The 22,906-nt window shown below is 45.8% G+C and overlaps 1 protein-coding gene across 1 annotated transcript in view; it reads left to right on the top strand.

The window, feature by feature from the left end:
- Window positions 1–22,906, top strand: part of TSPAN4 (tetraspanin 4) — a 391,065-nt gene that overhangs the window by 62,450 nt on the left and 305,709 nt on the right. The window contains exon 2 of the mRNA XM_084287506.1: window positions 1,025–1,117. The gene's annotated coding sequence lies outside the window, so the exon portion shown is untranslated. The remainder of the gene's footprint in view (window positions 1–1,024; window positions 1,118–22,906) is intronic.

The following is a 22,906-nucleotide window of genomic DNA, read 5'->3' as shown; positions in this document are numbered from 1 at the left end:
AAGGAGGCTGTCCTCTTTGCTGTCTGTGGTCAGGAGGGATGTCACTCTGTTTTTAGGAGCTGAGCTGTAACCCTAAGGACATTACAGGGGTGCAAATTGCATTGCACTTAACTAAAAATCTCTGCAGTTCCAAATGTAATGCTTGATACACATTTTAAAAAAAGTCCTGTGGCACAAAAGAGTGGTGTGATCCCTCACCTACTATAACTGCGATAAAACTGCAGTGGAGGAGGAAGGGCTTTTGTTTTTAAAAGGTCAATCCACACTACAGACCTTACCACTACTTCTGGAGGTGGAACCAAACTGTTGATGATGCGTTTCAACATTCCTGTGCATTTGAGTATAGCTGTAACCCTGCTTTTTCCCTGTGCAGAAGCATTTTATGCAGTTCTATTGCTCCCATGCAGAAGATGTCTTTCATTTCGGGGTATTTGATACATAAGCTGCTCCCACCAACCAGCCTGGCTTTGGTGGCATTTGTCAAAGTCTGAAACTTGAATGATTTATAAAGATTTATCGTTATCACAGTCACTTGCTGTGACCTTCTCCTTGCACAGGAAACATAAGCTTGTGCTCTTTTCTGAATGCTTCCTGTGCCTTGCTCCCCAGGAACAGAGCTTGTTTCTTAGGCTGCTGGCGGACCATAAATTGCAGGGTGGTGTTAACAGGCACTCTCTACTTGGACTTTCCAGCTGGACTGCCCAGCATGCTATGTCTCTTGCCATTGCACGTTCACTCTCACTTTATTAGCTTGTGTGTGGCTTTCCTAAGAAAATGTCACCCCTTTTAAACTGTTTTTTAATTGTGTATTGGAAATGTGGAAGAAGAGATCTTCTCCAGTAAGTCAGTCTGTCTTCGGCGACTTGAGTTTCAGTCTAGTGACAAACTTCATCGAGGTTGAAGAGTGTGTGGGGAGAAGACCATGAAGTAGTGAGCTGTAATCACAGATTGAAGTGTTCCTGAAGTGATGCTTCATCTCTGCCTGCCTGTTTTACTCAGAAATCTATTGTTTTGTCTCTTGCAGAAGCACCACCGAAGAACTGGACATTATTGCTGTGGGAGATCAACAGCAACTTCCAGCTGTATCTCGTGTACCAGCTCTAAAACCACAGTCGCAGTGAGTTTCTCTTATATACTCTATTTTCTCCAGTGAGGAGTCATTAATTGTAATCCATGAAAGTAATCGTGTTCTCTGTTTAGACTTTGTCCATTCACTTTACTACCACAAAAGATTTGATTTACCAATCCCATGCCAAATGGGTATGGAACATTTTTTCCCCTTCATACTGGGAGCTTGGTATTGTGCAGGTGCCAGAAAAGGAAAGCTTTCAAGTTTTGCTGTGTCTTGAGGTGGGGGCGTCATACTTCGATTGTTTTGCTTATGTGTCCATTGATCAAAACGAGAATTGGATCAAATATTTTGCTCCTGAGAAACAGCTTCTGAAGTAAAGTTAAGTTAATTAAATGGAGGAGAGAAAACTATTGCTTGGGCAAAGAAAATTGACTTGTCTACTGGTTTGGAGTGCCAGAAGAAAGCACGTCATAGACCGATAGTCATAGGTAGGTGAAAGGAGAAGGTGTCACAGTGCTGGAGTGCTGCTGAATCTGTTCTTAGGTATACTCTTAAAACAAGAGGCTGGAATATTCTTAGGGCTGTAAGGAAGCTCTCTGACCAATGCTATTTGGATACCACATGAACTCTTGAAAATCCTTGTTCCATGAATTTTTTAATAATTCCTACCTAAATGAAATACTGAAGAAGAGTGCTCCCCTAGTCCTACCAGCTACCTGTGAATGTTCACATAACTTGCCTGTGATTCTTTTATCAATAATTCTCTTCTGTCAATAACACAGTAGAACACGTTCAAGTGATATTTGATATTTTGCACAGCTTAAAATGATATAACGATTGTTTGCAAAGTCATCTCTGGTTTTGTATCTTATGTGGGGATTCTGTTTGCAAGAGTAGAAGGGCAGGAGTAAATCTAGGTCTGTGCAAGTGTTTGCTCTGAGGAAAGCTTGAGGATTTAAGAAACAAACAAAAAGGTAAGTGCTTAAGGGATCTTAGGACACTTGTACAATTAAATGGCATTGAATATTGACATGCTATAGATTTTGGGCTATGGGGGTTGGGTGGAAGTGCTCAGGTAACTGCTTCTCCTGAGAAATAACAAGGACAACAGGAAGAAACAACTCTGTAAAAGGAAAGGCCCCATGTCCTCTGAAAGGATATAGGAAAAAATTGGGTTAAATGTATGTTTCTAGCCTTTGTCAGTATTGCTGATGCATAAATTATATAAGAGTTAGGAAAAAGAAGACTTAGAAAAAGGTCGCTTCTAGAGAGCTATTGTTTCTTTGCCTGGAAGGACGCAGCCAGCTTGCAGTGTACGCAGTGAAGAATACCTGTCAGGAATTGAATATTGAGTGAAGGTAATCTTTCTAATGAAAAGTAGTTAGAGGCAAGGCAGAGTCGAAGGAAAAGCAACTGCTCAGCTGGAAGGCTGCTTCCAGTGCTGCAGACGTCCTCTAAGATGCATATTTTATGTATTAGGAGTATCGATCAAGGCCGTGGTGTGCCTCACGTTAGCACTGTTCTTCCTGATCGTTGTGATAAAGATTTCTTAACTCTTCGAGTTCCACTCCTGTCTCTGCGAGCAAGTGCAGCACACGTGGTGCTGCTGTGATGGGGGACTCAGCACTGGATATGGTGGTTGGTTTGCTGCTTTTTTCCTTCTAATTTAGTGCCATGCAGAAATGACTGTTTTAATCACAAAAAGATAAAAGGGTGAAGCTCAGTTTCTGTACTCTCCTCTGAGTTTCCCTAGTAAATCTGCAGATGATGCAGATACCTCTGCTGAAGGTATCATGATCTTGTCATTGAAGCTGCCTGCAATCTTTCTCCTTTCCTCCCCCCGTTAAGCCCTTAGATCCTTGGTCCTGCCTGCAGGCATTTTGCCTGACAACTAGACCATGAATTCATGCTGGGTAAAATACAGGAGGGAGAAAAGCTTTAAGTGAGACACGTCCTGTGTCAACTGACAGAGCACTGCTCCTAGCAGAGGCTTCTTGATGCATGGACAGATACTCAGCCAAGTCTCCTGACTGTAGTGCAGACATGCCGGTTTAGATCAATTAAATTTTCTGAGAAATCATCTGCAGCTGTGGTGGCACCATCTTAAGGGAGTCATAAAGGGGTGTCACTGGGAGCAGTGTCTGGTATGCACACTGGAGATGCACTGAGCTGAGTGCTGTAAAGGAGCCCTAGACTTTGCTTCTGCAAAGAAGCATCCCAGGCTGCTTTTTGAAGCTCTTGACGTTGACTGAAGGCAGGATTGCATCCCCACACTTAAGCCTGCTTTCTGTTCCTCTCGAGCTGATGTCCATTCCCTTCTGATCCGTTACAGTGCTCTAAGAAAATTGAATCCAGGTTGAAGCCGTGGCAGCCACCTCCACTCGTTAAAACTAGCCTGCGTCAGAGGGTGATGTCGAAGGCCTTTTCTGTGCTGTAACACTTGGCTGCCGCAGCCTGCGGAGGCAGGAGTCTGCAGCTGTGGCTGCTCGAACAAGGCTCCCCGTGGAGCAGGTGTGATGCTGGATGCCTCGCACGTGCTGCTAACGCTGACCCGCGCCACCCTCGTCTTTCTGCTGCTGACTTGCCTTTTGTTTAGCCAGTGGGCTTCTTGTAAGCTGCACAAGTGTGTGCCGGCACGTATGGCTCTCAAAAGGAGAATGGTCTGGAAGCTAATTAAGAGCTCTGCAAATCCAACTTCATCGCCCTGGTCTGCATGCAGATTCCCTCTGAGAATTCAGCAGCGTGACTTAGTCTCTGTGCCAGTTTCCTCTTTGTTAAAGGACTCTTCCCATCTAGGATGGGAGCTGAGGATAAACATGCAGAGCTAGCAAAGGTTCCGGTATAGCAGTTAAAGAAATAAGTATTAGGATACCTTTTGCTAGTATTTCTGCCCAGCCCAAGTTGTATCCTTGGAGTCTGTTTAGCAGTCACAGTGAGACGACGAGGAATGAGGACTGGATGGATGGGAAGTGAGAAGGTTGTGTATGTGCTAGTGACGCCAGGTGTCATCCCAGCGTCTAGTCTGGCTCCGAGCACCCAGTGTATCTTGCCTTCCCGAGTGAAAATGCTCGCTTGGACCTGGGGCAGCAGCAGAGGCAAACAGCTTCAGGCTCGTGTTTCTCACCTGGTGTCCAGCAGCAGCAGCTTGTTCCTTGTGTGGCTGTCTCGCAGTGCTTTGCCTTGTGTGGTCACATTGCCTAACTCAGCTGGCCTGCCTGTCCCGTGTTGGCTTCACGTTAGGGTCACAGGAAGGACTTCTGCTTTCCAAATGTCTCTGTTCTTTTTCAGAGACCGGCTGTTTGGTGGCTGCACAGCCTCACTCAGATGCGCTCTCCAACGTGTCAAAGAGTAGAACCTGGCTAGGATTGACAGCTATAAAACATTCCCTCTGAACTCCGAGATGAAAGCGAGACATTTCCTTTCTCCTTCCAGAGGGCTCATCTACTATAAGAGGGAGGTGGTTGTTTTTTTTTTTTGTTGCCTGTTTATTTTATTTTATTTAAATGTAACTCATCAGGTAACATAGCAGTATCTGTGGCAGTCCATGGCAGCATGCTATGAGAAGCTGGGAACGTGAAAATAAAAGGCAGCTCTGTCAAGGGGCTTCAGTCTTCCTTGATTTTTTTTTTCTTTCCTCCCCTCTTTTCTCTCTCCACGTTGGCTCCTAGAATGCAAGGGCACTGCTGAAATATGCTGGTGGTTAATCTTGTATTATATCTTTGGTTGTTCCATAATTTGACCCTCTTTATGCCAGAGCCAGTCACCTTAGAAAATGCGAGGAAGTAGGCTGCAAGGAAGCAGGCAGTTCGGGGGGTACCACCAGCTCTGCAGAAATAACGCTGTGTGTTTGATCCTTATGAAAACATTCTGAAGAACTGAACAAGAAAGCATTGTAGGAATTTGGAGGGTAGATTAATAGCATTCCTGTTTCAGGCTGTTTATTTGTAGCTTTAACTTTTTTTAAGGCAAAAAGTCTATTTTTAGCTTGCTTTTTTTCCCCCACCTCACTAACCCAAACAAATTTCCTTCCTCGGAGGGGAGGGTGGAGTTGGGAGGAAGGAAGGGTGGAATTAAACTGCTTCATTAAATCAGTTTCAAGATCATCACCACACAATTTCATTTTCAAATCGCAGTTCTGAGTACACAAGAGTCCCTTTACACTTTCCAGAGAGGGGGAGCTTTGTGTGCAGAAGGGGAGAGTGAGGGCCTCTGAGACAATGAGGCGGTTATGGAAAGCTTGTGACTTTGGCTGAATTTTGTTCCTTCCTGCATGACTTTTTTTCTTCTGGTTACTTCTGTCGGGGCTTAGCCCGTAATTTCCAAGGAAAGGTGGGGCTTGGTGACAGTTTGCATTCACAGCTCCCAGTGTAGCAAGATGCAGAGAAGGGAAGGATTCTGGTAAAAACAGGAACGTCAATTAGATGTTGCTACGCCGCCAAAGGTGGATGTTCTCCCTGAGATCCCAAAGTATATCTGGTAAGAGGTAAGGCTGAGAGTAGGGAATTCTGTCAGATGTAACTCATTCGAACAGGGGCACGGTGAGGAGGGGAATCAAGCTCTCCTGAGTCCTAGGATGTATGTTTTGATGGTTTTATGGGAAGTTGCTTCTGATTTAGAGAGAACAAGAGCAACTAGCACCTTTCTTGCTAGGTTGATATGACTTTAACTTTAATATAATTACTGATTTTGGTGTGCTGTAGAAAGGGTTGATGAATCTAGGGCCTGTGGATCGAGTCTGCAGAAAGAAGCACAGGTCCCTGGATTGATCGATGGCCCAGCAGCCAGTGTCATCTGGCCAATGCAGAGCATTGCTGCTTTCTTCATTCCCCCTGAATCTCTTGGGCTTTAAAGTTGGTTCTTCAGCATCTGTGAAGCTTTCTCCTCCCTCTGTTGATGGGAGATAAGGATCTTTGCAACAGCATTTATGTGAAGTCTCCCTCTGGCAGCAAAATTGCAGAGAGCCTGTCTGGACTGCCTGTAGAGGCTTCTCAGGACTGCGTCATGAATCATTTCTTCTTGAAATGTGTTGACCCTGTTGTGTGTCCTCCTGTGCTGCTGGAGAACTGACAAAAACCAGACATTACACTTGTGTTTATTTAAAAAAAAAACAAACACAACTCCACAACAAAACACCAAAGCAAACAAAAAACCCTTTCCTGTTTTGGGAATAAAGTAAATTCTGTTTTTCCCCATCCTTCCATGTCAGGAGGTTCCTAATTTTCCTCTTGCTAGTTACCAATGTACTGAACCCTGCGTGTGAGCTCAGAGCTGGAAAAGACAACCTGACTTTCCGAGCCCCTGTCCCAGGGAAGGCTCCCTGCTGCTGGGGATCAACACGGGACAGGAGCCCTTCCTGCAGACTCTCAAATTCTTTCTTTATCTGCTTTCTTCTCCTCTTCCGCTTCTCCCGCTGGGAGGCTGCTCCAGAGGATCTCTGCTCCATACTCAGCTTCTCCTGACCTCCAGCACAGAAATCTTAGCTCATTTCTGCACAAGGATCACCCTATGGGTTAAACAGCTCTTATTTCTTGCTACTTCCCACAGCCAAGTCTGTTTGCAGGGACCAGTCCTGTCCATTATCAGGCTGTTCTGCCGATTTGAACAAGCCAAGCTCTCCCTCGATAGGCCTCTTATTCTTAGCAGCACTTCTGTGCACCTATTTTCATTTCAGCTAATCATCTCTGAATTGTCATGTGCCCAGAACCGTTCACAATGCGAGTGGCTGGGAAAGGGCTGCTTTCAGTAACATTAATTTCAGCATCTAGCCATCAATTGCGGTTTAAGCTAGATTATACATCTGAGAAAGATTTCCTGGTCTTGTTCTGAAGACATCAGCAATGGTGGCTCTTTTTCTGCTTTAGGGGAGTTCTGTCAATGGTTTCTTTGATGTTTAAATAGGTACCTTAATTTGAATAGGTAACATCTTAGCCACTGCATCTTGAAATGCACTTTGTGTGTGTGTGTGTTTACTTGAGGCTTTTATTATTCAGAACTCTCATTTTCTTGGAAGTGCTCTTATACTTGTAGAGCATGTAAAAACAATTACTGAATTAGCCAGATCTGAGTTTCAGAATCTGAGCACTCCCATTCCAAGTAAAGGTCCCTTTTAAGGTATCTTTCAGTATCCAAAAATGTCTGACTATCAGCTTCCATCCCTGGATCACACTGGGCACTGCACCAGCAAGAATATATGCAAAGAATGAAAATAAAATCCATTATTTATGACCCTCTCTCTGAGCTTCTCTGGCTTGTGTGAGGAAAGTGGAACTACTTGGAAATACTTCGCCTCCCCTTGGATTTCTGGTTTCTTTGAAGGTTGTCTTGATCTTTGTGAATAATCTTTGGTTTATACGTTTGATTTCATGCCAGCAAACTAAATCTTTCTATAATGCGCATTCCTTCAGGGTTTGTATATCGTGAAGACTTGAGGCATTTCTCCCACTGTTTTGTGTAGTAGCATTTCCCTTCAGCTGGCACTGAAGAATAGAGGGATGTGGTTGTGAGCACGGCGAAGTCAGGAGCTGGGATGTGGTTGTTCTGCAGGCTCTGTGCCTGCCTGAGAGCAACCTGCACGATTGCTCTCTGTATCTGTCCTCAACCTGGGGGCAATGGCATTTTGTCTGGCCCAGCTGAGCCCTTGTGCTTTACTAAATGCTTCTGGTGGCACGTGCTGCTTAGCTGTTGGGGTTACAGCGATGGTAGCACAGAGCTGCTAGGGGAGATCAGCTGGTGGCCCCCCAACCCACCTGAAACAACGGTGAAATCTAGCTGAGCTTAATGCTCTCACTGAGTATTCTTGCTAGGATAGGATGCTAGTCATCAGTTTGTCCTAAAATTAAGTAAATGTCCAATTATTTTTTTTTTTTGGGGGGGGGGGGGGTGGTGATGGTGAGGAAGCTGCCTTCAGGATTTTAACTGAAATCCTAGCGTGAGCCCCCTTCCTGCTAGATTGCTCTGCCAACACGCTCATACAACTTGTCAGATTTATACGTTAAGAAAGCACCCATCTTTAAGTGTATTCCTCTGCTCTAAGATGGCAGCCATCCTTGTGCACTGGGGCTCTTTTGTATCATTTGAAGTATATCATAAACTCAGCCATTAAAGTAACTTGCCACACATCCCATTATCCTTGAATAACTTTTCAGGTGTACAATTATAGTCCTTTCTACCTTCTTTCTTTGTGCTCTCGGGGAGGAAAAAAAATACTCTGCTACTTTTCAAAGTATTCTTTTCCTGCTGTATCAAATGTTGTGTTAAAGTTCACTGTGCAGTTCTCCTCTAGTCACTTGCTGTAGTCCTTTAAAAGTAAAATTACATAATTTATATAAATTCAGAGGAGGAAAAGTTGAAGATGTCTGTACCAGCCTATTTTTTAATCCTCTGTGGAAGCTTGGAAAAATTCAGGTGAGTGTTCTGGAAAGTAATTAGCATTTGAAATTGAGGCTTAGATTGGACTGTTCCTCATGTGTACTGCAGAAGGTGTTTCTGGAGTCCCTTTGCCTTTTGCAGGTAGGAATAATCTCTCAGTTTTAATAAATAACTGCTGCAGAGTTGTGAAGCAGCTTCCCCATAGCTATTTGTCCTTGATAAAGAAGGTGGTCAGGGTCTGGTTTACTTCTAATTGAGAGATTAGCTCGACCCCTTGTAATCTTGAATATGTCTCCTATGCCTCTTTCCTGCCTGGAAACAGCCTCTTGTTTGGAATTTAGTCTAAGACTGATTTATTTATTTGCACCACAGAAACATTTACAAGCTGTGACTAGTAACTCATAGTGTACTCATACCCTGTACAACGCCAGGACAAGAAGACGGTCCTTAACCAGGGAGCTTTCAGCCCAGTGTGGAATAAATGACCGCTGCATTAGCAAATACTTCTGCCTGAATAGAGACTTGGTGCCAGCTGTGCCCAGCCCTCCCAGAGGGAGGGAGCACACCGTTCATCCTCCAGGCTGGTGAGAGCCGTAGCCCCAGTACAGTTAGTCTGCACAAATCAGGTACGTTGTGCTTCTCAGACCTGGACACACACCCAGGGAGCTTCTCATCCTGAGCAGCATGTGGACAAGATAGTGAGCAGCAGGGGGCTGCTGGCATCCTGGTGACCCAGTTCTGGCTGTGCTTTTCCCAAAGAGCCTCTCACCTGTGCACAGAGCAGGTCTGTGGGCTGTGTGGATTGCTTTTGGTACCTGCTTCCACCCAGATGTCTTATGGGGCCTGAAAGGGGAGAGGTGAAGGGATACCTGTGGCCTTCCAGTGGGGTCCTGGTCAGTGAGGGCTGTAGGAGTTCTTTAGCCAGGGCATGGATTTGGACACTTGCAGTCTCTATCATTAAGTTCCATTTTAGGACTAATTAGTTTTGTTCACCTATCTAAAAAAAAAAAAAAAAGTGTTTTAACAGTAGCCGGGGTTTATCTTCCCCTTTGCCCCTGGAAGCAGCAGTTGAACCCAGGATTAAAAGCTGAGGGGCAGACCTGCCAACATGAATCTAAGGGATAATTTTGAAGAGACAAAACTCTGTCTTGAGAATTTTCCTCTGGCTCGGTTCATGCTCTCGAGCATCACTGAAGTGCTGTTTGTATCAATCTTCAGGCTCGTGAACAGAGCATTGCTCTCATTTGCATTTTGTGTGTGTTTAAAAGGCTATCTCTGCAACTGTAAGGGCTACATCTTGATTCATTTTAATTGGTAACATAGACTGTACAGAAACTCAGAACTTGAATTTGCATTCTCCAGAGTAAGACTTCCAGTCAGTACAGAAAAAAGAGGATTCATTTATGCAGACTCCATGTCTGAACTCGAGTCTCAAGTTAGGTGTGCTGCCATCAGTTTGACAGTCAGTGAAGTGAATCTGCCATTAGCTTCAGATGCCCAGACACTGGCTGTCTGCCTCTGAGCTATGAGGACTGTCCTTCCACTCAGTAAGGAGGAGATGTTTTAGGACACACTTCATCTGACACTGTTTTAGACAACTGCTTTAGCACAAAATGCATTCTGCCCTGGAAGCGTTTCATGTTCTCCAGCAACTCTATCGGCAGTCCAGGCAACGAGTGCAGAAGTCCATGCTGACACTTGCTCAGATGAATCCTGTATGAAATACTTCTGCTTTTCAGTTCAATTGATTAGGTATTTTCAGCAAAGCATCATCAGACATCCTGGTACCCAGGAAGCAGGTTGTGTGCTGCATCTTTTCTGCTTTTACTCTCCAACTCTCTGTCTAGAGAACAAAAATTATTCCATCGTGACAGGAGCATTGGCCTTCAGAAAGCTCCTTTTATCTACACCAGTACTTTCTGTGGTATTTTTCCACTAGCGTTGGCCTTTTGCTTATCCATCTTAGAGCTGGATTAACTTCAGAAAGGAAAAAGTGCCTTGTATGGTACTCCGAGACACATTTATTTCTTTGACCAGTAAATCAGTATTATAGTTCCCTGGGGACTGGGAAAGAGGTATTATGATGGAGTTATACTTCTAAGTCCACTTTCCTGAATGCTGAATTTCCAAGGGGAAGGTATATATCTCCTTTGACACAGAGGAATCTATATGAAACAGTTTTTGGTGGCCTCATTCTCTTCGCGTTTGTTTCTTTGCCTCCCTTTTCTGCCTTCCTCCCTTTCCTCAGGTGCTACGGTGTATTACTTAGTTTCCTTTGAGGTAAGTATAGCTTCTTTGTCACTGTATGGAACACATTCGTATTCAGGAGGGCTTTTTCCTGTGTCAAAGCCAATATTTTGTTGCTTTGTAACACTAACCTTCTTGGAACTCTCCAGCTAATATTTTTCTTTTCCTCTGCCTTTTATTGACTGTGGTACGTTTAGTATTGCTTCCCTCCCCAGTAATTTTTTGGTTTTTATTCATGACTAATACATCCATTTTACGAAGCAATGAAGCCCATTTACACAGGAAAGTGAAGCTGGTTGCAGGGGCTTGATGGAAGTGACAATAGGAGGCACACACTCTTGAGTCATGTTTGTTTTATAAATGAGGTTCAGTGTGCAGCGGAGAGGCACAAATTCTGTTGGCTCTCCAGGATCCTTCTGGCTCTGTTTAGGTATTCTCCTCTACAGAGTGACTCTGAGATGCTGAACTGAGGCTAGCTGGAAACGGTTCTGTTCAGCAGAGAGGGCAAGGAGCTGTGGTCCTGTTGTGCGTCCATCCGTGGCTGCAAGGAAGGAGGACTCACCTGCATTGCAAGCATTAATCAATATGTGCAAATAACATTTACTTTTCAGCAAACCACATTTCGACCACCCTCAGTCTTCTCTTTAATTTATAGCTACTCCAAACCTCAGTTGTGCACCTCCCTGTTGGCGTCCCCCCAGCCCCACGAGGATGCTGTCCAACCAAAACTGGAAACAGCTGCTCTTTGCGGACACTGAGCACTCAGTTTTGATTCCCTGCTTTGAAAGTGGTGGGAAGCCAGTGAGTGAGTGGCAAATCTGGCCATCTAGCAAATGAACAAAGACATTCAACACACCGGCATTTCTCATGATGAAGTAGAGCTCTGATGGGAAGAGAGCAGCAGCAAAGAGTCGTTGGTGGGGAAATTTGGCAAGTTAAATGTTTTTGGATGTTTTAATTGGATAGGTTGGGAGACAGGGAGAGAGAAGATGATACTGGAAACAAGTCATGGAGCCCTGGGAATGGGGATGGAAAGTAATTGTAAACATGACCAGCAAAATAATCTACTTCATGAGCAAATCCTATTTAAATGTAAATTGCCTAAAGTGTTTTTTTTATTGGAATTTTTAGCAGCATGATATAGAAAGACAGAAGTACTTTTCCTCTTGGTCAAATATGTGATGCAGACAGCTGTAGAGAGCTATAAGGACCCCACATGTCTCTACCTCCTCACACATTCTTCTTTCCTTTAGACTCCTTGGAGCCGTTCCCCGCAGCAGTGCTTCCAGGTAGTGACAGCTAGGATGTTCACTTCAGTCACCAGAGCTCTGTCAGGGCCAATTAGCATCCTAATGACTGGCATGTACCATCTTGATAACATTCAGCCTGTGCTTTGTACCAGGGGACCTAGCCTCTTAAGAACCCATCTTGTTTCATTTGGACCATAGCAGTTGTATAAGCCTGTTTAAAAAAAAAAAAAAAAAAAAAGATAAAAATTTCCATTTCATCTTGTCTTCTGAGTCCCAGGGGCTTTGGCACAGAACAAATATACTGTCCTTTCCTTTAGCTGGAAATGATGAATCTGGGCTAGGGAGAGGGGAGCTGAATCAAACAGCTGCTCTTACAGGTACTGAGGACCTGGGGTCAAAGCCTCAGCTGAGGTTAAGCAATGCAGCACGCGTTCTTTCGAGCTGCGTTGAATAAAACAATCAGAGGCAGTCTTTAAACATTAAATACCTGGCCAGTATCAGGGCTAGGCTGGTGTACTTTTGTGGAATTACAGCTACCTGTTGTTTGGCTGTCTGCTGCCAAATCTGCTTCGCGGTGGACTAGCATCAGCAGTCAAAACTGTGCTTTTGTCCGTCAGTCAAAGCAGGGCCGAGCGCTGTGCAGAGACCTTTTCCAGCAGCACGGACCAGGGCATGCAGCTGAGGAGGTTCAAGGGAGATTTCACAGCTGCTCAGCAAGGTCAGTGTGTTGGAGAGGCCGGGGTGTAAACCTGCCACTCTGGCAGCCTTTTATCAGCACTGAGGCTTTGTGCTGCACCCTGCCAGGCTGCAGAGGGAGCAGGGTCTTGGCGGTGGCAGCTAAATGCTGCCATGTGAAATCACCCCGCTTCTGGGCCGTGTTGTATTGTTTGGGGACAACACGCTTTTCCAGAGAAACTCGTGCATCTCTCCTGACTCCCAGTCCTAAACGGCAGAGATCTCCTTGTTAAGGTGGCATTGCTGTGTAACCCTGCCCCACGTCCTAGCTCTTCAAGGGCTTTAATGAAGCGCTGCGATGCTGGAGCCAGCTGGCTGGCACACTGTTAGAGCTGGCACAGCCACGCTAGGTCATCTGGAGGGAGAGGTCAGCAGTTTAATGGTCCTTCGGAGAAGCCAAATAGCCTGTGATGCTAAATCAGAGAGAAGTGGCTGCAGGCAGCGTGTGCGGCGGCTGGACTATAGCTGCAGCAGGGAGGATTTGTTTACAGTGAGCCTTTCACTGGTGGTGTGAAACTTTAACATAGCATTGTTTGGAAAAAAAAAAACAAAACCACCATTGCTAAGATTTTGAGGACACACAAGTTGCATTCCCTATTAGAGACAGCAAATCCCAAGTGTGAACTCTGGAGACTCAGTGAGCAAGAAGTGTTGCTGCTGTTATTAAGGCCATAAGTATTCTTGAAAACACATGCAAAAAAAATACCGCTTCCACCTCCCGGCCCAGCCTGTGAGGCTGAAAGACAGCACATTAACATATCCACATGGTGCATATGTTATTCTAAAAGTTGCTGTGAGAATTTTGTCTTTTCCTGAATTCTTTGTATGGTGTTTGCATTTTCTATCAGCATGCTGTCATATCACTATGACAACTACTGAAATTACGATCTTAGATGTGATCTTCTGAAGCATCACAAGAGCTTGATGGCTAAGAAGGCTGCGGGTGAGGGACTGACAGGAAGACTGATGTTCATTCAGGTATTGGCATATACCTCAATCTCTTCTGGACGTGTCACCTGGAGACCTAAACCTGTGTCCTGGAGCCTATTTTCAGAAATGCCACTTGGAATATCGCAGGAGCTGTCACTGCCTGGTTGGTATGCACTGAGCCCGCTTTCACTGTGCGTGAGGTGTAGAGCTATGAACAAACTGCAGAGCTGACTTACTACATCCGTACGCAGTACCCAGGACTAAAGGCACGCCTGAGATGGCCTATTTGAACGCTGCCGTTTCCGTTCTCTTGTGCGCATGGCTTTGTTGCTTTTTGGGTAGATAGCTCTGAGGCTTGAGCCCCCTGTGTCCCTCTCTTGTGATCCCTGCACGTTCCTCAATCTGACATTATAGGGTTTATGAGTTTGCACTATACTGCTTTCTCTAGGTCTTCATGTATTAAGCCCTACTCACAGTCAAACCTGGAGACCCAAAGCTTTGTAATTAAAAACCATCTAAAATGTAACCTCCCATAAAGAGATTACTGTATAATGATCTCTCAAGAAGCTTAGGTGCTTAGTAAAGTGTCAAAACTGGGAGAGTTGGACGAGCTGACGTAACAGATGCTAAGGGGGCAGTTTGTCCCTGCGGGAGGGATATGCACCTACCCCTGACTGGGAACTGTTCTGCCTCAAACCCAAAGCAGGGAAGGCAGCTAGCTGTCTGTGGCTGGTGTAACAGGTGGATAGTGCCCTGCAGCTTTCTATGGTGTTTCAGAAAAGAGCGTAAGCTCCTGGGCTAGGCTTCAGGGGCTCTGCTACAGAGGTTAACAACTTGGCACACGTCAGCAGGGTTCAGTTCCCCACACCACACAGCAGGGCAGAGCCGTAGTGGGAGCCTGAGCCAGCCTTCCTGTGCTGGTGGGGTTTCTCAGCCTTCAGTCATCTGTTTGCACAAGATTGAAGCCAGAGACTGAGAGGTAGGAAACTGGGGCCGAGGCCTCAGCTTATCCCCGACTGCCCTGGAAAACATAAATCTAGTTGATGTAACAGGACATATCTGTTGTAGCCAAATCACTTAGATCTGTAACTCTCACTTGATCTCAGGAGGATTAGGTGCCTATGTGGCTTTATATATCAAAACGTTCTGCTTCAGTTCTCCATTTGTGAAATCAATCAAATACAACCTCTTCTTTTCACCTCTCTGCCTGGGTGCATAAAGATGCCAGGGATTTATCCCATGGATTTTTCTTTTTAAACAGCTGGGACACGCTCTCAGTTGGCTCTGTCGGTACGGGGTAACCATTGTCCTGTGTCAGAACAGATGTCTGCTGCTCAAAGCTTCTGCACAAGCACATGGGCAAAAGTCAAAGTCTGTAGCTCCAAGTAATGCGTGGTCAGATCACCGCTCTGGACACTCGGCTTTTCTGCAGGATAGGACAATTGTCAGTGCCAAAGCCTTTCTGGAGAGAGCAAGCCTCGGGACTGTATGATCGCACCAGGCATTGCAAATGGCTGTGTGAAGACTCGAAGCGATGTGTTTTTGGAACACATTTATTCTCAGTGCAGCTCAGATCTTAGCTCAGTGATGAATTGCTTTAAATTTGAAAAAGACCTCTTTGCCCTGGTGTCAGAACGGTTTGTAATCTTAATGGTCACTTGGAGGAGGAAACAAATATGTGATGAAAAAAGCATGAGCCAAATAATGCATAAAGAGAGTATGAAGAGCAGATACTTCCCGAAAGAGTCAAGGGTGCCTGAGGACTGGTCAAACAATGACTCCCTCCAGCATTTCCAAATATCTGATCCGTGCAGTTTTTTTAGGCTTGTAAAAACTTGTTTCTAAATCAAGGATTTTTTCATGTCCACTTCAATTAAACACTCTGGAGAAAAAAAAATAATCTTTGTTTCAACAGTTCAGCATCCTTACCCTTTCCAACTAAGTTGTAGGAGCTTGAAATATCTGTTCCCAAGGCTCTCGGGGAAGAAACCTGCAGTCAGCTTTTCCAGCTGCAACAGATGGCTGCTAAAGAGGCAAAAAATTGGAGAGTCTAGGGTTAAACTTAAAGTTTGTACAAATACTTGAAAGATGCCATCATCCCGCCCCTCACAAAACTTATCTTAATTTCCGAGGCTGATTTTCATCCCAGCTGCAGTCTGTATTCTTAGTTCTGCACAACTTCGTATCTAGGGGCTGATAAAGTCTTGTCCCAGCACCGTAACTGTAGATTAAACTTAAGAGCCATGTGATTTAGTATGAGAGCTGATTTTTGTCCTGAAAGCAAAATACCCATTCTGGTGTTTGTGCTTTTGGAGGTACAGAGTAGGATGGCTCTACTCTGCCCACCCCTCCAGCCCCCATGTACTCTTTTCACTCATTCTGCGTGTGCACAGGAAACATTAGAGGTTTTTTATGAATCTGTAGAGTTAACTGATACAACTTGTGATTACTCGGCTAAATGTTACGTCGTCAATCTTGAAAATGAATGAGCAGTTAATAATTGATGCTTAGCTCTTTCAGTGAGGCCCTTGGGAAACCTGGATCTCCCCCTCTCTGTCAAGTGGGAGAGGCTTGCATGAGCTGTAGGGCTCTGTGTTGGTCCTGGTGTGGCATCAGTGCGTGATTGTTAGGCAGAGCCTTTTGGAGGAGTAAAATCCAGTCTGTCTGACTGCAGCTTTGTGCGTGTTGTGAGTGGAGCTGTGGTAACGAGCTTCTTAGCTGTAAGGTGCAGAGCTGCCTAGCTTTGATCCTGCAGCTGCAGCAGGCTGAGAGGACACGTGAAAAGCTACGGTCAGATCTCGTGTCTCAGCTAGCACGCTGGTACTGCTGACTTGCTGTAATTTGGGGCTGGGGCTGAGGTCACAACACGTATCACGTTGGGCACATCTGCGTTGTGGTGCGAGCCCTGGCACACGGTGGGAGCTGGCAGTTCTGCGGTGGCTTTGCCTGAAGAATCACGTGGAGCGCTGCATTCAGTTAGCTCTGGGATAAGCAACAAGTGTCAGTGAGTAAAAAACTTCTGCTGTGTTAAAATCGTGTTCTATTCTGGGTGTTTTCATTTGGTTGCAGGCCTGTTGTGAACCAATGCAGTGTGCCTGTGGCTGGTAAGGAGAGGACTTAGGAGCTTGGTGCTGGGAATGGTGGGGGGCTCTCTGTGCCTCTGGGCTTAGTGGCAGGACTGCCATGCAACCTGTTATGTGCTGAGCTCTGAAGGAACAGCTGCTGAGGTAAGGTGGTCAGGTTGCTAACAGGCAGCAGGAAAGACTTTTTGCTTTCTCCACTCTTGTTTTGCTGCTTGAGCTGTGCATCATCCCGACCAAGAACTGACAAGCATCAGGCTGACTGGTTTCTGAGCCCCACTCCCCGCAGCCCTGGCTGGTGTAGGAAACAACGGGGGAGGAAGCATGGGGGAGTAGTGGTTAGACCATGAGCTTTGAGGACCAGGCTTTATCGTTGCAAACTAGATGAAAGTAGGTTGGTTTCTCTTCTGTGTCCTCGAGGGACAATGAAGAACTTAAATGCTGTCACTGGCTGCCTGAAGGCAGCTGTGCCCTTCTGGTCTGCTGTGGCTGGTTGGCTGCAGGCTCAGACGTGACTTAGAGCGCAGTTCTCCTAGGTTTTCTAAAGTTAAGACTCCAAGGCACGGTTCTGCAACAGCGATCTGCAAAATTTCTAGCTGCGCAGTTCATTCCAGCCTGTGTGGCTCCTGAGACAGTTCATTGTCTGTCAGAGCTGCACGCTTTCTCTCTGTTCCAGGAATGTTTACAAATACTGTATTTCTTGCTTAATGCTTTAAACATCTTTTCCTCCACCTCCCAGGGCTTCCTTTTCCACTACCCAAGCGCAAAGTGCTTGTCTTCATTCTCGGAGCTCCTCGAAGCTGATCCCAGCCCTGCAGTGCTGAGACAGCCCCGTCCCCATCTGCTCTGTCGGTCCCGAGGGTCGGTTTGTCACGCTTTGCCATGAAGCTGCTTTGCCGTTTTCTTCCACGCCACCTCAGGCACCTGAGAGGTGAAGCAGTTAAGGGGCGATGGAGCTGACAACTCTTGTTCTCTTCGAAACTTTCCCGTAGCCCTCTCCTGTCAGCAACAAGCTGGGAGGTGATGGAACCATGGAAAGGTTTGGGTTGGGAGGGAGCTCAAAGCCCATCCAGTTCCATGGGCAGGGCCACCTCCCAGCAGCCCAGGCTGCCCCCAGCCCCATCCAGCCTGGCCTTGAGCACTGCCAGGGCTGGGGCAGCCACAGCTCCTCTGGGCAGCCTGTGCCAGGGCCTCACCACTCTGAGGAAATAATTTATTCCTTATAGCTTATCTAAATCTAATACTGGCCACCACGTGCTTGAGACAGCTCTCTCCTCCTCCGAAAGTGCAGTGAATTTGAAGGTTTGCAGAAGAGCACGTGCTTCCTCACCAGTGAGAGGAATGGAGCTAGCTGGGGTTTTGATGCGAGTAGCAGTGAAGGTCTTCCTGAAAGAGAATTTCTCCCCTCCTCTCCCATGGCAGACAACTCAATGGACTTATTTTTATCTCATTGTTTAGCATGCCTCAGTTGTTTGTATACTTTATAAAGCCTTTAAAGTGGGATTATTGAATAAACACCCTAATGTTGGACCCACGTGTTTCTCATGGCTGGCTTCACACAGATATTTTTTTTCCCCTCTAATCTTTGTTTACAGGATGCAGTGTATTACATCCCCTCCCAACGCTTGCACTCCCCCAGCCAGAGCCAGAATCTGCTTCTAATGCTTTTTGTTTCGCTGACCATAGTCCTGTTCTAACGTGGGGATTACTTCCTTTTAATGTGGCGAGATGATATATCCAGCCCCCTTATTGATGTACGTGCACCAAAGCAAAGGGCCTGATTGAGGATCTGCGTGGGACTGTGAATCTTCCCATTGATTTTTCGATAGGTTTTGACTCTCCCTCTAATTGCCTGTCGTTCTTGGGGAACCTCTGCTGCTCTGTTTACTTTGCTCGATGAGATAAGGATCGTTCTGTTCCTCGGTGAGATGGATTTCCAGGCATCTCTTTTTTTCCACCTGTGCAAGGATCGCTATATTTTAGCAACCTGATGCTAATAAGTGCTGCAGCATTACTGGTGCCTTTGAGACAAAGCTAGTGCCACTGAGAGAAGTGAGACGTGCTGCAGCGCAGACCTCTTGTGCACGTCAGGCTCCTGCCTTCACCTCGGCCTTGCTATAGAAATGGGTGACCGTGGCTGTCCTCAATCTACATCCAAACTCCCACAAATGTCACTCAAAGGAAGGCACAGCTATGCCATGTCGCTCCACCTTATGCTTTTCTCTCCTATCTTTTATGCCCCTTTCTTGTCAGCTCTTGTGGCTTTTTCTCTGTGCTACTCCTTACCGTGTGTCCTGCTAGTATTTTTGTGGCTTCTTTACATGTGTTAAGCCTTTTTCTCCATGTTTTTTTTTTCCCCCACTGGTTTCTGCTCCCACCTATGTGAATGCCACTTTCTGAATAGCTCCTTGGTGTTCAGTGACTTGTTTTCCTCTCGTGTAGCACTGGACAGGCAGCTAGTCCTCCACAGCAGGGCTGAGAGGGTGCTTTGCCTGAGCATCCAACCAAAGATCATCAGCTCAGTCTTCCCTGAGAGCCCAAGTGAAGGTTACAGGAGTAGGCTTTTTGCTAGAGCAGCTGACCAGTTTAGTCCCGTTTCAGGCACTTTAGCTGGGTGTTCACAGGAAGAGATTACAGCCTGGTGAGCGTGGGGAACCAGGAGCAAAGCATGCAGAACCAAGGCCCAGTGACGTGCTTTGTGGCCTTGTTGCAAGGTCCTTGCTCCTATTTTGAGCACAGGGCACTCATGTACTCCTCTAGTTCAGCTTAAGAGTCTAGGTTGCCAATTGTGAGTACTGAAAGCAATTAGGTATGTACTGACCCCTGAAGGAATACCTCTACCTGAGCAAACAAACTGTCTCTGGATGCCCCAGTGCCCTTCCTAGTGGTAGAAGGGAAGTGGCCGTGGTCATTAAACCTTCCAAACCTGCCTTTGTGACTCTTGGGTGCTTACAAGCCTGCACGTTGGTGTCTGAGTGACTGCCCCACGTTGCAGACCCAGCCGTGGCGATGCCTCGTCCTTGGTATACCCACTGAGACTTCGTGGTGACCCTTCCCCCAGGAAGCACCGAATGCATACCTGCAGACCTATTTTCTGTTTTGGTGTCCTGAGGGACAGTGCTGTGGTGTTTGCTGATTGGAGTCGTGCCTGGAAAATCTTTCTGGGCGTCTCAGGAAGTAGCTCAGAAGTCTTGATTATTTCTTAGGGAAGTTTAGCTTCCGCAGACTCTGAATCTTATCTGTAGCCCATGTTAATTTATTGCATTTATGTATTGAGCAGGCTGCATTCAGGATGTCAATTGAGTGAAGAGATGATTTAAAAACATGAAGTGTTCTGGAGATAGATTAAACTTTTTTTTTTTTTCTTGTTCACTATTTCATATCTCTCTTCCTGCCATGAAAATTGAAACTGCAAGTATTAATAAATTAATTGACATATTTGCTGGTCTCATTGCAACAATGCAGCCAATCCACAAGCAGTCAGATAATAAGTCATAACTTCAAAAGCAGGAGATTTTTTAAAATTGGGAGGTTATTTCACAGTGCTGGGTTTTATTTTTAATTTGTCTTCTGCTTTATGGCCATTTAGGGTTAGAATTCGTAGGCTTTTTTCCCCTCAGTCAGGGGAAGCAGAAACTTAAATTTCTTTTTTGTTTCCCTTTTCTAAAAGACACAGCAGTTATCCTCAAGAAGAAGAGAGATTTATAACAATAGTAAAAGTTGACAGATCTACAGCTTTCTCTGTATCCTTTCTGTTGTGATTTAAATTCCTTAAAGAAACAGCTCCCTGCGACTAGCAAATAGATAATGTTAACTCAGGATTCTCAAAGCAGATCCATAATTGGCACTGTCTTCTCCCATCTTTCTTTCTCTTTTCTTCTGTTACCTCTTATCAAACTCTGATGTTGTTGCAGTGACATGAGCCACCACATCTCAGTGACCATGCACCAGGACAGCAGCGCTTTGGGCAGGAAGACTGGGCAAGGTACATTCCAAAAAACCTCCTCAAAATGCATTTTTCAATGTCTTGTGCTGTTTGATTCCAGCCCTTTGCATTGGAGAATTATTGTCTGTGTTGCAGCTGTAGTGTTGCACTAGGGTCTGGTACTACTGAACTGTGATGGTGTTATAGATCTTGGAAACATTAGCACGGTGTTCAGAGGTGATTAAAGAGGCAAATAAAATAAAAATTTTTGTTCTGTGCATGAATTCATGAATCTCTAGACTGATCAGTCTGGCAAAGAGGTAGATGAGAGGTCACAAGAGAAGGCTAATGAAATCATAAGGAAGAGAAGATAAATTAGGGAGTGATTGTTCACCGTCTCATAAATCAGATATTAGAAGCCATCTAATGAAGTAAGAAGTATTACTTAAAAAAAAAATAAAATTAAAACCTATTTTTCTGCAACACAGAATTGAGGTGTATAACTCATTTCTACAGCATGTTCCTGGGGCTGTTAGCATGCATGGGCTAAAAAATCATGGAGGAGAGATTCACGGACTATTAAAAGATGATAGTTCAATCCAGCCTCTAGCTGAGGAGCCGTAGGCTTCTGATAGCTGGAACACTTCAAGGAAAGGGGTGCACCGGGAGGAAGATCACGCTGTCATCTCCAGGTTTCTGGTTCTTGCCCTTGTCACTTCTCCCAGTTTGACATTTGGGAGCAAACGGGCTGGCCGGACTCTCATGTGCCCCTTCCCTTACCCAGCGGGTGTGGGCTTGGCTTCTCCTGTTGCTGGTTACTTGGTTGTGCAAAGTGCTGAGCAGCTGTAGGGGGCTGGTAAGGCAGAGCTGCCGGTGGGATGGGCACATTCCCAGCCTCACCGCGTGTGCACACAGCTTTTCTGGAGGGCCTTTCTGGGTAACCAGACTGCAGCTGTTTTGTTGCAGTGGGCTGGGGTCTTGATGCAGATTGCATCCAGAGAAATCCAGGGAGATGCGCTTATAAGGATCCCCACTAGTTGTCGCTCGATCCCTATTTTAAAGCTGACTTCGACACCGATTCGAGCACTTCGCTTCTGGAAAAGCTTCGTGTGCCGGCCCCAAACAACAGGCATCTGTGGCAAGCATTGCCACGGGTCTTTCTACAGCGTGGCGATAGAGGGATCTGATTAAATCGTTAAGATGGCAACCTCAGAGAGTTTGAGTAACACTTACAAGGGCATACTGTCCAAGGGCTGCACTAGTGTGGGACATGAGGCGTCAGCTGCTGTTTGCACCCTGAGTGATGGTTCCTCTCCCTGGAGAGGTGATAGCCTCAAGGGACGTGTTCCCTCCAGGAGGAGAAGAAGCCACAGAAGAACGAAAAGGATGTGGCAGTGCCTCAGTCACCTTGGTTTTAGGTGTCGATAAGGGTTTCCTTGGATGCAAGTTAGCAGGACTGGTAAGGAGTGTGCTGGCAGTGATGAGAAGGAAGAGGCTCTGGAGAGGTGCCACGTGGCTTGTTCCCAGGATGATTTCCTTCCTTTGAATTCTTCCAGTTAAAACTACAGGTGCTTGTTCACTGTGCATGTAAACTGTTTTACAGGTACACCTTTCCTGTTTTCATTTCTTGGCGCTTACAGTCAAAGCCACCCCGAGTTTGAGAAGAAGAATACATTTCATAAACTCTGTAAGCATCTTATTTCTTGTTCATCTTCAGCCCTGCCTGTCACAGGTCCGTGCTGAGAGCACACGTGCTTTATTGTTTGCATTGGAGGTGGTGTTGTGTCGAACGAATCCCGTTCTGTACCAGCTGATGCTTGGCACTGAGAAGATAGGAAGGGGGAGAAGCTGCTTCCCTTGAAGAGTTTGCAGCCTGAGTGAATCACGGGAAGACACAAACGTGTCACTGTTCAGGCTTGTAATTTCTTGTTAATGTAACAAAACTCTTTTGTCCTTCTTTGTTTTGACATTTGTCTGCCATCTCTCTTTGTCAGCCTTGTCTTGGCCTGTCCCACTCCACAGAGAGGTGCAAGACCCAGTCAATAATAATAATATTAATATTAATACCTGGGGACACTGCGGAGCTGTGTGTTCAGCTCAGGCAGCAGAAGCTCCCTCTTCTCTATGGAAGGAGGAGGTGGACAAGAGCTGTCTGTCTGGCAAGCTCATAAGGAAAACACGTGCCTGTCTCTACATGCTTTGGCTTCAGTGAATGTGTGATTTGAGGCAGTAGTCAGTGATGGAGTTCAGTGAGCAAGAGCAGCTAGGACGTCATCTGCCCCCCTCCCACATGCTTGCT

The sequence above is a fragment of the Netta rufina genome, assembly GCF_964035555.1.
Source record: "Netta rufina genome assembly, chromosome: 5".
Classification (NCBI taxonomy): domain Eukaryota; kingdom Metazoa; phylum Chordata; class Aves; order Anseriformes; family Anatidae; genus Netta; species Netta rufina.
This window is presented reverse-complemented; position numbering and strand designations above follow the sequence as displayed.